The sequence below is a fragment of the Sylvia atricapilla genome, chromosome 4, assembly GCF_009819655.1.
Source record: "Sylvia atricapilla isolate bSylAtr1 chromosome 4, bSylAtr1.pri, whole genome shotgun sequence".
Classification (NCBI taxonomy): domain Eukaryota; kingdom Metazoa; phylum Chordata; class Aves; order Passeriformes; family Sylviidae; genus Sylvia; species Sylvia atricapilla.
The window spans coordinates 12417975-12431191 of record NC_089143.1 but is presented as its reverse complement, the minus strand read 5'-3'; positions in this window follow the sequence as shown (position 1 = coordinate 12431191).

The following is a 13217-nucleotide window of genomic DNA, read 5'->3' as shown; positions in this document are numbered from 1 at the left end:
TTTAGAATTTCCCTTTCAGGAAGAATTTAAAAAAATTAATAAGATGAAACTTAAACGCTTTTATTACTGTTCAAGAAATCAGTTTTCTTGTTATCACTGAATGTCATGTCTCTTTCTCAGTAGTTAATTTCTTAAATTTTGTACTCCAAAAGCAGCTTTTTTGTTTGTTTGTTTTTTGGGGTTTTTTGTTGTGGTTTTTTGTTGTTGTTTTGTTTTGTTTTGTTTTGTTGTAAACGTCTTTGCTAATCCCATTTAATTTTCTCTACCCTGGAATAATCTTTCTTTTTTTTGAAAAGTTAATAGTTATTGGTATAGTAGGTGGTCAACAACTAATGCCCGAGGTTAGATGCAGAGACAAACAATAAATACATATGAAATGTAGAACTTAATTTCAAATGTCAGGTGTAGCCCGCTTCCTTTTTTTCCCACTAGATATTATATTGTGTGTTATTCATATAATAGATTTATTCAGTTCTATGTAGTATGAAATCAATCTCTTTTGTGATCTTCCTGAAAAAACAGTATGATCATTTTTAGAATATTTTAGCATCTTTGAATTGATGGGAATTTTTTAGATGTGCATACTCTGATTAACAGGGACAAAGCTATTTTGAATATCTACTTCTTCCACTCTGCATTAAATTGTAATGATTGCTATTAAGGCTCATTAGATAATTCCATCATATATTACTCATTTAAATGAAATCATGTGAAATGCACATACAATCCAAGAATAAAAAAAATAATGATTTTATCTATTTTTTATCTAACTATATGAAAAGCATAAAACCTGCTGCTGAGAAAGCTATACAGTACCAGTTTTAAACTCCATCTGACTTGTCAGAACCTGCTCTACATTCCAAAGTCCATTTTGTCTAGATTTTCATTTGATATGTTTTGTACAAGTGTGTAGATCACTTCATAGTGTTATTTTGAGAAAGAAATGTTTAAAAGAGCTTTTGAAGTCCTACACAATTTATGTTCCAGGAGTCATAAGGGAAATTAACTTACATCATTCCTGCATCAGTAAGTGGACATTAAGTAAATCTGTGGATAGCATTCTATGACTAATTAAATAGAAAGAATGTTGACTTTCAAATTCCACAGAAAACAGAGAGCAAAAATGAACACAATAAAAAGGATGATAATGAAGAAAACAGTTTTGAACTTCAGCTCAGGACTTCAGAAGGCAGAATAACAATAAAGCCTTTTCCTGAAATTACAGAAGTAATATACTAATTGTTTTACATTGTTTGTTCTTGTTCATTATTTCAAAAGTAACTCCCTCTTTTAGGATTTTTCAGGGTTGGTGTTTGCTTGTTTGGTTGGTTTTTTGCTTGTTTGGTTGGTTTTTTGTTTGTTTGTTTGGTTGGTTTTTTGTTTGGTTTTTTGTTTGGTTTTGTTTTGGGTTTTTTTGTTTTGTTTTGGTTTGGTTTGGTTTTTAGTTTTTGTTTCTTTCTTTTCATAATTGTGTATCTCCTATTTTGAAAGAGCTACTGTAGGTGGTTCAAGGATAATTTAGTCTGTATCAGTATGAATTATCTCTCTAATTTTATTGAATACTAGTTTTGTCTTGCACATTCTTTTCCCACCAGCTCATTGTAACACCATAAGATTTAAAAGAAAAAAAAGCTGCATGCTTTTTTTGGCCATTTTCAATTGTTTGCTTCACAAAGAGGTAATATAATTTGAACTGGATTTATCTTTTATCTCCTCAAATTTCCTGTGAGGACACAGTACATTTTAAAAGGCTGTTACTTTCCAGCTAAGAAGTATCTGACTTTCAGTGATAGATGAGCTGATACTTCAGTCAAGAATCTGAAACATGCTTCTATACTTTGCAAAGTGCTTTGGTTTCTTTTGCTAAAGGTTAAACAGTGTCAGTTATTATTATGTTGTTATTATTATTATTAATAATTTGTTCTTTTCATGAGTGCACCAATATGAATACCTATTTTGAAGTGTTGGGTGTTGATCTGTAACTGCCTCTTACTACAATCAGAGCAGAGGGACATGAAAAGACACAAAATGACAAGTAGTTATAGATAAAGTGAAAGCAAAACAAGCTGAAATAGCCTAATTTGAGGAAAAAATGTTAACATGCTGTCTTATTTGTTATAACAAGACATCCTTTTTCTTTGAAATAAATACAATTCTAATTTGAAACAGAGATCTATGAATCAGTCACTGTAAAAGGGTCTTTCCCTTTCAGTTGCAGCAACTGAAAAGATATATATATATATATATTCAGAGAAGGGCTGTTTAATACTTATGCACACACATCAGAGAGCTAGAAACTACTATGATAGAGTAATTAGAAGACTGGTCAGTCAGGTCAGTTTTAAATTTTAAAACTGAACTTTACTGATTACACCCATTGAGTTGGTACTTATAAGTGATAATTTCTTGCAGAGTATTAACTGTTTTCATAACAAATGCAAAAATCTTAGTTCATAACTGCCTGTGAATTTAGCATTCAATGGGTGATGAAGTGTGGTGGGTCCAGCTGCAGTTCTTGGTAGTTTTTAGTGGCCAAGGTGTGGAGGTTCCAACTTGAAAGATCCTAATCAGAGATAGGTGGGGTTGTTCTTGCTTTCCAGTTTTCATTTGTTTAATTTTTTTTATGGCTGGTGGTATTTATGCCTTTGTCTCCATCCCCTGCTTCTGAAACTATTTTTCTTGTTTTCTGGTGCTTTTCTAGTCTCCTTGTATACTTGAGGGGCTGTACCATCATTTTGCAATATTATACTTCCTTTTTCTTGTTCTCTGGAAACTTCTTCCTTCCACTTCCTACATGCAGCTACACTCAGCTTCTTTGGTGATCATATTGCTTACATAATTATGTAGAACTGTGTTTGATTATGACATCACAGTGTTACAAATTCCTTATACATTACTGTTAGTTACACTGTTTCAGTACACTTTTATTCAGTTTCACCCTATCTTATTTACGTTGGGACTGCTTTCTGGTTTAGTAGTATGAAAACATAAGAAGATTTTAGTTGTCAATAATCTTTGGAGGTACATCAGGCAACTCAATGTTGCAGTCTGAAATTTAGGTTACCAAATTTCTGTAATATGGTTTAGTCCACACTACCCCCTGTTCAAACCCCTTGGTCTTTCCCTGGTGGTGGGTTTTGTCAATCTCTCTGTAATTCTGCCCAGAATCCTGGAAAATTCTGGTGGGATTGCATTGTGATTTGGCAAGGTCTCTGTTACCCTCCCTGTTTTATGTATAAGATGTCCTGCTAATTGTTTTCTTGTCCTGGTCATTCCCATCCTACCTGGCATTGGTTCTAGATTGTCCCCTGCCTCTTTCCACATCCCCTGTACTTAACCTGAAACTCAAAGCTCAGGAGTCACTTTTACTCTCTGGGGCTCTCTGGGGACAATAAACCCGAGCTCCAACCCACATGAGAGTCCTCCTTTCTTCCACGGATTGCCACACTTCTGCTTGATGTTCAGACCCACCAAACAAAAGGACACAAAGTTGTTCCCGTGTGTGCGCACCCGGTGAGCGATAAGAGCCGGTAAACTGCTCCAGACACCCACATAACTCAAGGTTTTTCCTAGACAATCAGGAATAGCTGCTCAGGTGAATGTTCCTCAACCTTTCTCAGCAACTTTCTCCAACATTACACCATTCTTATTATGCAGTGTTTTTCCTTATATCTTATCTGCTGTAATTGCTGTTCACTGCCTTTCAGCTGTGCACCTGGGAGAAGTGTGTCCCTTCAATTTAAACTTTCATTAGGTACCTAAAGACATCCTTTGTCTTCTCTTTAGGCTGAATGAACCCAAATCTGTCTTACTTTTCCATGTATTTCATGTTTTATGACCACTGTGATGGACTATAGTTTGTAAGTCTCTTGTATGGAATAGTCTAACTTTGGACACCATATTCCAGATTAAACTGCAGAAGTGTCAAGTAGAGTGGAATAATTACTGGTTTTGACCTGCTGCTATGCTTTCCCTTGCACAGCCTAGCATGAATATTGCAGGATCTACTTAATTCCTTCACTTAAATGTCTCATAGTTGCATAAGATTTCTTCTTCTGGTCTGATATTCAAAGGGAAAAGAGACATAAAGCATGGATAAGTAATATGTGTGTGAATAAAAGTTTCTTTCGGTATTTAAAAAAAAAATAAAAAATATACAAACTTATTGACATATCAGCTATACAGTTGGCGTTTACATGGCATTTTGTTTAGACTTTTAGTTGCTTAGTTGGTTGAAGCAGGCACTTCCTCCTACCCTAGCGTTCCACTTTAACGTTGTGTCTTTGGGAAGAGCTTAATCACAAGTGTATTTTCATCTGTGAATTGAAGTCTATCAAAAAAGACAACTTGTTACACACTGAAACACTGATATTAACGTCCTCTGTACATTTGTAGATGATAACAGATGCTGTGATAATGGATATGATATACAAATTAAAACTGGAATTGCATGCAGATGCTATTTTCAGAATGTAGGATTTTCAAATGTACAAGAAAAATACAAGAAATTCAGGCCTTGAGAATAAATTCTGGTTATTTCTGATTTGAAAATTCAAGTTCATTAATTAATCAACAGTATTTAAAATGTTTCTGACCTGTCAAAACATTTTCTTTTACAGAAATAGTAAAAGTATTTGAAATAAGAATGTAGTCATAATAATTTATGGTAATTTGGTGATCCCTGGTCTATGTCATTTGTTATAGTATCATGCTATTCATTCTAAAATCCATCTTCCGTAAAGTGATTTCTTCTAATTATAGAACAATACAGGCATTTAAGGCAGGAACATATTTGGAACCTTCTCAGTCTTCCTTACATCCAGAGCACTGTGTCTCACACTTCAAACTTTAATGTGTTAGCTGTAAATTGAAGTATGTGGAATTTCTCCAAGAAGCGTGAAATCAAGTTCCAGTTTTGCAAGTGAACATTTTTCCCCTTGAGCAGAAAATAGAGTGTAGAGGATGCATGGTCAGCACACTAATAGAATCATTCTTTTTTTACAAGTTAGGAAGTTAAAACACAAAGAAAAGACCATACAAAAAAAATGACAGTTCAAGGCCGGATGAGAAATCTGCATTCTGTCATTAAAAGCAAAGCTGCTAGATCATGAATCCCCGATGTTGGTATTTTTCAGAATTCATGTCTGCAAATCGTTGAAGAAATGTTAGAAAGCTGTCTGCTCTTGTCAGAATCCACAGCTGGAGCTTAGCCTGAGGTTTGGAGGGGAGTAACTCTGATGAACTCAGCATAAGCTTTATTGGCTAGTTGTAAATATCTTTACACCAAAACACTTGGGGCATATTTTCCCCTAACAGTCTAACTGAAGTGAAGTATTTGCTGTGAAAAATTGGATTTCTTCCCATATTGCAATATAAAGATTAAGAATGATCCACCAGGGATAAATTTGTATCATACAGGTTACCTCCTGCAACTTGCTTGTAATATCAATTGCAAATAAAAGTTATATTTGTGTCTTTAGCTGGCTAAGTATTTCCATCCATTTTTAACAATTATTTGTTTCAATGCAATTATAATATTGATTTAACCACTGAACAAACAATAACAAAAAACTCTTGGAGTCTTAAAACTGTCTAAATGAGAAAGACAAAAGAAATGCTGCTATCTCCCATTTACAGATATGGAGCTGAAGCACAGTAGAATTACTTTGTTAGCAAATGCTTTTCATCAGTAGTGTATACATAATGCAGTGATGCACTAATCACAAGTACTGTAGATAGCTCTGAGCATGAAGCATCTAGAACATGACCTGGTAAAGACTTTTTTTTTTAATGAGATCATTCTAGAATTAAAAAAAAAAAAAAAAAAAATTATAACAACATTAGGCTTTTCTCAGCTGAGGGGAAAAAAAGGGGCGAAACTGCCCAGTAGCGGAGGTTATAGTTATCTTGAGATATTAAATAGCAACCCTGCACTTTTCCATGCAGACTTCATGCCTGGTAGTGATACTTCTTAAACAGAAAATACCAAGAACTGAACCTGAATTTTAGATACCCATTGCCATAGTGTATTCTAATGCTAATGCTTAGTCCTCAGATTGCAAGACTTTCTACTCTCACTGTCTCATGTAGAAAAACCCAAAAACCCCAAGACTCAAACCCAAGAAAATAACTTCTTTCAAGTTCTGATAAGAAAAATCTGTTTCTAACTTCAGAAGAGATTTACAGCTGTGAAATTAGCAAACGCAAACGCATGGATTATTTTTATACTAAATAGCCAACATAAAACACATAGCTTTAGCACTGATATTTTTGTGTTTTAGACATTTCTCTTCTGAGAATTTTTTTATGGAAAGAATTCTCAGTCAACTGATTTTCTTCACTATATCTCATTTTGAACTGTAAAAATACTGGGAAGAAATAGAAAAATTCAAAAGTACAATTCAGGTACTGAGTGATTAAACACTACAATTCCTACATACCATCGCAAAAATAAATGAAAGACTGAAAAATATCTCCATTCACACCTTCTTAGCTTGTGGATTGTGGCAAGGCAACTTCATTTATAGGTAGGGAATCATCAAGATTGCAACAAATCTTTTGCATCATCCAGGCCAACTGTCAATGCAGCACTTCCACTCTAACCTCTAAACTACTGAAAAAACCACATCACCCAACGTTAGATCCAGATGCCTCTTGAAGACCTCCGGGGACAGTGACTCCACTACTACCCTGGGCAACTTGTCCCAATGCCTGACCACCCTAACAGAGAAAAAAAATATTTCTAATATCTCATCTGAATCTCCGTTTTTAGCTTAAAGCCACTTCCTACAGTCCTTTCATTGTAGGCGTGGAAAAATATGTGAAATTCAAGTTTGTTCTACAGTAATAACTGTGATATAACTGAGTATCAGAGCAGGGCCTATGTATGAGTAATTAATTAGTTGGATGGGCCAGGTGCTCCATGTCTAGTCATCTGCACAGATGAACTAATGGACTGATTTTAAAGACTAGAAGGAATTGAAACAATGTAATTGAAATTATACCCATCTGCCCAATTAAGTATTTGATTCATTGATGAAGGAGCTCTTGGAGTAGGCATCTTAGACAGTCCTGAAGACTTCGTCCAGTCATTTCCTGCAGTGCCTACACGAATTTGTTGGTTTCAATTGGTTAATCATTCTGGGAGAAAAAATCTAGTCTTTTCAGCAACTTCTCACATGACTCTTGCTGCATAATTGATCAAAACTTGTGTAGATAGGGTGTTTGTAGGGAGTAGAAACTGGCCCCGGAAATGCAGACATAGTCATGTACGACAGTCCTTTATGCATAATTTGCATAGTTGAGTGATGTTTTGTATATGTTTTCAGATCATCCATAGAGACAGGTCGTGTATATGCAAGAATACTCATGCATCAGCTGGATTCAGCAAAACAAAGGCTAGGTGCAGTCTCAGCTGATCCAACTCGATACCTTCCTTAGGCATTCATAGAACAGTCCTCTCTGAGCTGCTTGATTCTCCAAGCATATGCTACCCTCTGCCAAGATCCCTTTTGTAATCCCTTCAATAGGAAAATTAAGGAAATGGAGATGGAAAAAATATTTTGTCTTTTTGCTTCCTCTAGCTATTCAGAACTAAAATTCTGTTTCAGGATTTCTCAGGAGCCATCGACATAACTATCAGGTCCTCAAATGAGGAAGGCATGGCTGGATTTTTCAGAAGGTATAGAATTAATGTATCTATATTTATTTCCTTGTGAGAGTCAAAGCAGCTCTGGTAATCTGAAAGTTACACATCTTTTACCTTTCAGAATGCCTTTCTTTCTGCTAATTCTAATTGTATTTTTTCTGGTTTATACCACTCTTGTTAAACTTTTACTCTTCTGATATTGTAACCAAATGGGATGAAAAAAACTTATCCAACAAAAATTTGATGTGAATTATCAGACATTTCTTTATTCGGGGTACTGGGAAACAGGGGAGACAACTCTTCTGAAACCATGTTCCACCCAACAAACAAAACTCAGCCCTTTTATACACTTTTATATACTTTTCCTGCTAAACCATTGTTACATAAATTCTTTTACATATGCAAGCTATGTAAGCTCTTTAATTTAACCTTTCTATTGATTTTTCACAATAGTTAATGACTTCATCAATATTCTTTTCCTATTACAATCATTAGCTGATTCTACTGAGGTCTACTGATTGGAATCCATGGTATTAAAATCAAGATGGAAAGAGTAGTGGGTTTCCAGGCAGCATAATTGCTGAGCAAGACAGTCTCCATACATTCTTGACCAAACATAAGGGCCCAGTAACTTCTTGGTGAGGTTTATGTGGTTACACATTCCAAACACAGCACTCCTGATATTTCTATACATTATACTTCACAATTTTCTATTTAAAATTACAGCTAACCTTTTGATTGATTATTCGATCAAAATATTCATAACAATACTACTGTTTCTATGCCTAGAAAAATGTCCAAAACTTTCTTCTTCTTGTTTGGGATTTTTTTGTTTTTCAGTCAGACTGCCTTAATTCCATTAACTCTTCTAATGCTGCTGCATTAACACATCTACAGATTATTCAGTATAATTTATTTAGTTGCATAGTTTTTCACAAGGACTAGTTAACTGCGTAGTGCTGCCCGAGCTAAATCAAACCTATCAGCATCTAACCCAGTGCTTTCTTTCAAACTGAGAAAGAAAACATTGAAACACACAGATATAGAAATTACATGACTAAACACTGGGAATGGATTACTCTACAGTACACTGTCACTTTTTAAAATATATAATTTAATTAGCAGTGCACAATACTTTTCTGTCACCTACTATATACACACCTAAATTTTATCAATGTCTTAAACTACTGGTAACATTTTCATTCTATAACGCACTTCTATTGACAGCCCTCAGATACTGAAGAAATCAAAGTTATTTTTTTTCTGTTACTAGATTGAAAAAATCAGAGGCACAGGGACTAAATATAGACAGTTGAAACAGTAAATTTTTAATGCAAGTTGTAAATGCAGTTGGGCAATCTTCTCCAAAGGCTACTTTTGAGAATTTCTGTTGTTAACATTATAGTTGTTGTCATCTTTATCACTGTCTCACACATCTCTATCACAGTAGAAATCTAAATTTCATCTAGACAGTATCTATCTCACTAGGTCTAATAAGTAGCTAGCAGTATGTATCTATTTATGTCAGTCTTTTTTTAGAAGAGTGCACAAAGGAGTAAGTTTTTATCTTTAACAATGACTATGTAACACATAAAGAAGTTTCTGTTTGCCTATCAGCATACAAGAGCAAGCCTTCTTTTTAAAACTGATTTTTAATTTTAAAAGTATTAAGATCATTTAAGGTCAGACTATTATCCTCTTACCCATCGTTCTGAGAAGTAATCAATGGCACTGCTTATGGGAGTAAAATCCCCCTAATGTGGTCACATGCAGGGCTCACAGCCTGGTCTGTGAATGTCAGCATCATATTAATAAATCACTTCTGAAACACTTATCAAGCTACATGACTTTGAAATGTACTGTAATTTTCCAAGAAATAAAAACTGCACAAGTCCTCAAAAAGCAAACCAAAGCAAATAAAACCCCCACATTATCAGTAATTCTAGAATAATCCTAAATCAAAAGCAATACTCAGTGATAATAGGGAGGTGATATCAAAAGTGCGCAGGTTCAGTATAAAACAAAGAATAGAGCACATAATATTTAGAAGGACAGATTATTTTTACTCTCATGGTGATATTTGTTATGAAAGTAAGTGATTTATGTTCTGAGTAAATTTTGCACAACTCTAAAAATCCTACTTGAATAATTATACATTCTGTTTGTGTACTATTTATCTCTATAATTCTGTATATCACTTTAATATTACAAATTCAGTTTTGTTCTCACTGAAATTAATAGGCAGCCTGTCTTTCTTGGTATAACCTCAACATAATAAATGCAGTCAAAATGTTGATAAATTGAAGGGTTTTTATCCAAATGCCTTTCCAGATGTCAGTGTTGGATGTAACAGTTAAAAAATCTAATACTGAGCAAATATGGAAATATTATCTTAAAAAAACAAATCAACATTTTAAAATTATTTGTCAGGACTACTTGAATACTTTTCAACTTGTTTGTTCAGTTTGGGGTCTTGGCTTTGTTTCTTCCCCCTTGCAGTGTTCAGTGAGGAAGAGATCAATAGCAGAAGGATCAATGTCCTATGTATATATTCCTGACATGAAAGACACTGAGTCAAGACCTTCAGTAAGATATAGCAGGGTGAGAACTGGGCATGAGCTCTCACTATCTGATTTAGGAGGATAGATCTACATATTGCACTCCAAATTTTACCCATTCTAGTATATTTCTAAGGAAACAATTAACTTCACTAAACCCACATGAAGATGTACATTTGGAAACTTCCCATATGGTTATAAACACCTGGAAAAGCAAAGATTTTTGGCCAACTATTCTTTTAAAAAAGTTCCTACTTCAATTTCATGTTCGAAGTTTATTGTGGAAGATTATTGGCTTGAGATGTACAACGTAAATATGTTTTCTCTAAGATTCAAGTTGCTGCTTACTATCTTTTACACTCCAGGTTATAAATGTTTCACTTTGTAACTCTGAAAAAAGCACATGCCTCTTCAAAGATATATTAGTGTACAGCTACAGAAATCTATTAGTTTGTACCAAAGGATCAGATAAACACACACCCCTCCAAAAACTAATAATAAAAAAAATCAAAACCCAAAATAACAACAAAAAAACCTCCAACCCAAAACAAACATACAAAAACCCCCCAAAACCAAACACTCCTCCATAACCAAAACTAAAACAAACAAGCAAACAACCCCTCCCTCAAGAAACAAAAACCACAAAACAGTCTAGCATGATTATATGGCTCTGTGCTACCTTATTGATTATCATAATCACTATAAAATATTAAGTATTTCCATGAAATAATGAATGAGTCATACAATTGATATTGACACCTACTTAAAAGGTAGAAGTTTAGAAATTTGATTACAGTCCATTTATTATTGAAAAACTTACATATTGAAAAGAGTATTTCAAACGAAAGTATGGAAAATATTTGTAGACTTGGAATGTCAGGATCAGTATATGGTGTATGGTGTAAGCATTAACAGCAGCTGTCAGAATGAATTAACATGTTTGAAATCTTAAAATCAACAATAAAGAGAAAATACTATTAAGAGTAATACTAGTAAGAATAATTACTAAATACTCTTAAGAATAATGTTAGGTTTATCATGTTTAAAAATGCCACACTGGCAACCCTGAGTTTCCTCGTTTATTCAAAATATGGGCAAATCATATCTTGAGCAATTACTGGATTAAATCAAGGCAGTGTCGTAAGCATACAATAAAGTGAAGTAAACCCAGCTCGATTGTCTCCATTACAGCAATCTGGAATCATGGTGTAGCCAAGATATCTTCAGGGAAGAAAATATGGCCAAGGGAAGAAAAAATGGGGTTTTATCCATAAAGAAATGCCCAGAACTCTGCTAGGGGAATTATTTCTAAACTCAGGGTAGAATCATGCATCTGCTAGACACTCAGAGACCTTTTTTCCTATTTTTTCTATTTTTTAACTAGACATAATTTTTTAATAAACATAAAGAATCCAAATACTACACTGTCAGAGTATGGAATGCATGTAAACACCTCTCCCCACAGTGTTCCACACCAGATTACTTTTTCTCTTACTAGCTAATGTAATTTAATTTCTGGTTCTCTTTTTGACCCTACAACACTAGAACCTTAAAAGTTTAATACAACATCAGATATCATCAGATTATTCCAGCTCAGCTTCCTGGAGCTACTTTCCAGAAAAGCAGGGAATTAATTTCTCTGCTTTTCTTTCTTTTTCCAAGATCAAAAAGTAATAAAACAAAAGGTTTTTTTGATGAAAATCAAGCATATAGACAGGGAAACAGATTAAAATTCTGACCACTTCCCAAATAATCATGCAGTTAAGTGTAGGAATCAGTTGCAAATCACAATTTTAGCCTCAAAGAGATAATGAATCAAGCTTTCAGATAGCTAACACTGTCTTGGAAGACAATAGCATTTCATATAATCCCTCTCTTATTTCTTTTATTTTCCAGTTTAGGCTTTTTTCTGTATCACAGTCTGAATCCATTTCTCAGATATGAAAATACTTTATCTTTTCAGTTTTTAGTTAAATGTGTACTAAATCTGTACTGTAAATTCAGCTATTGATTTCAGCTTTATATTTTGCACATGCTTCTGGGGAGACAATAAATTTCAAGTAAGTAATCAGGTATGTTTCTGGATGTAATTATTCACTAAACACACATTAATCAATATAATTGTAGTTATACAGACCTCCATATACCTTACAGATGTACATGTGCACTCACTCAAATACACACACACACATTTGTTTACTTGGAGAAAAATCATAGAAAAGCAAATATTTTTCACTATGTGGAAATACTTGCAAGCAACAGAAGTAATATATGCAAGTATTATTAAATACAATAAGCAATGTATCATTTGTGTATATATGTGTGTGTGTATCTGCATGATATGAAAATACTGCAATTGGCATAATTCCTAAATTAATACAGTCAATAATAACAAGTAGTAAAACCTTCAAGCAATTAATCAGTAAAAAAAAAAATAGAACATCTACGCAACTTCTAGATTTAGACTCTAAGAACTGGATTTGTAAAAAATTTTTCTGATTTTTGAATACCACATTAGATCAGTTCTCTTTTGAGAAAAGGTTCACACATCTTAACAGAATAGCTTTCTATAATTTTTCTCTAAGTTGATGCTTTGATGCATTTTGTTTATACAGCTGTGTTTCAAAGTGGTGTTTAGGGCAAAACTATTTCTAAATGTGAAAAAGCAGAGACAAAGTATATACTCATTAATATTTTTATGTTCTTACTTCCCTAGCCTGGAGGGAAGATCTCTGTATCAACTTTCTTTCTCCTTAGGATTTATAATTTTTTTAATTTGCTGGAGCTCTGGAGTAGAGGACCCCAAAGTAAAAATTGGTCAATGATTCCCCAAGATTTTCTTTTTTCAAATTTTTGAAGAACTGACACTCTGTCCCCCACTTCATTCCATGCAGTTTCAAGTACTTACATCCAAGACTTCTGAATTAGAAGTTTAGTCATGGTGTATTCTCTTTGCCCCATCATATACTTTCTACAAATGTTCTTCCAAAATAATATTCAGTTATTTTTAT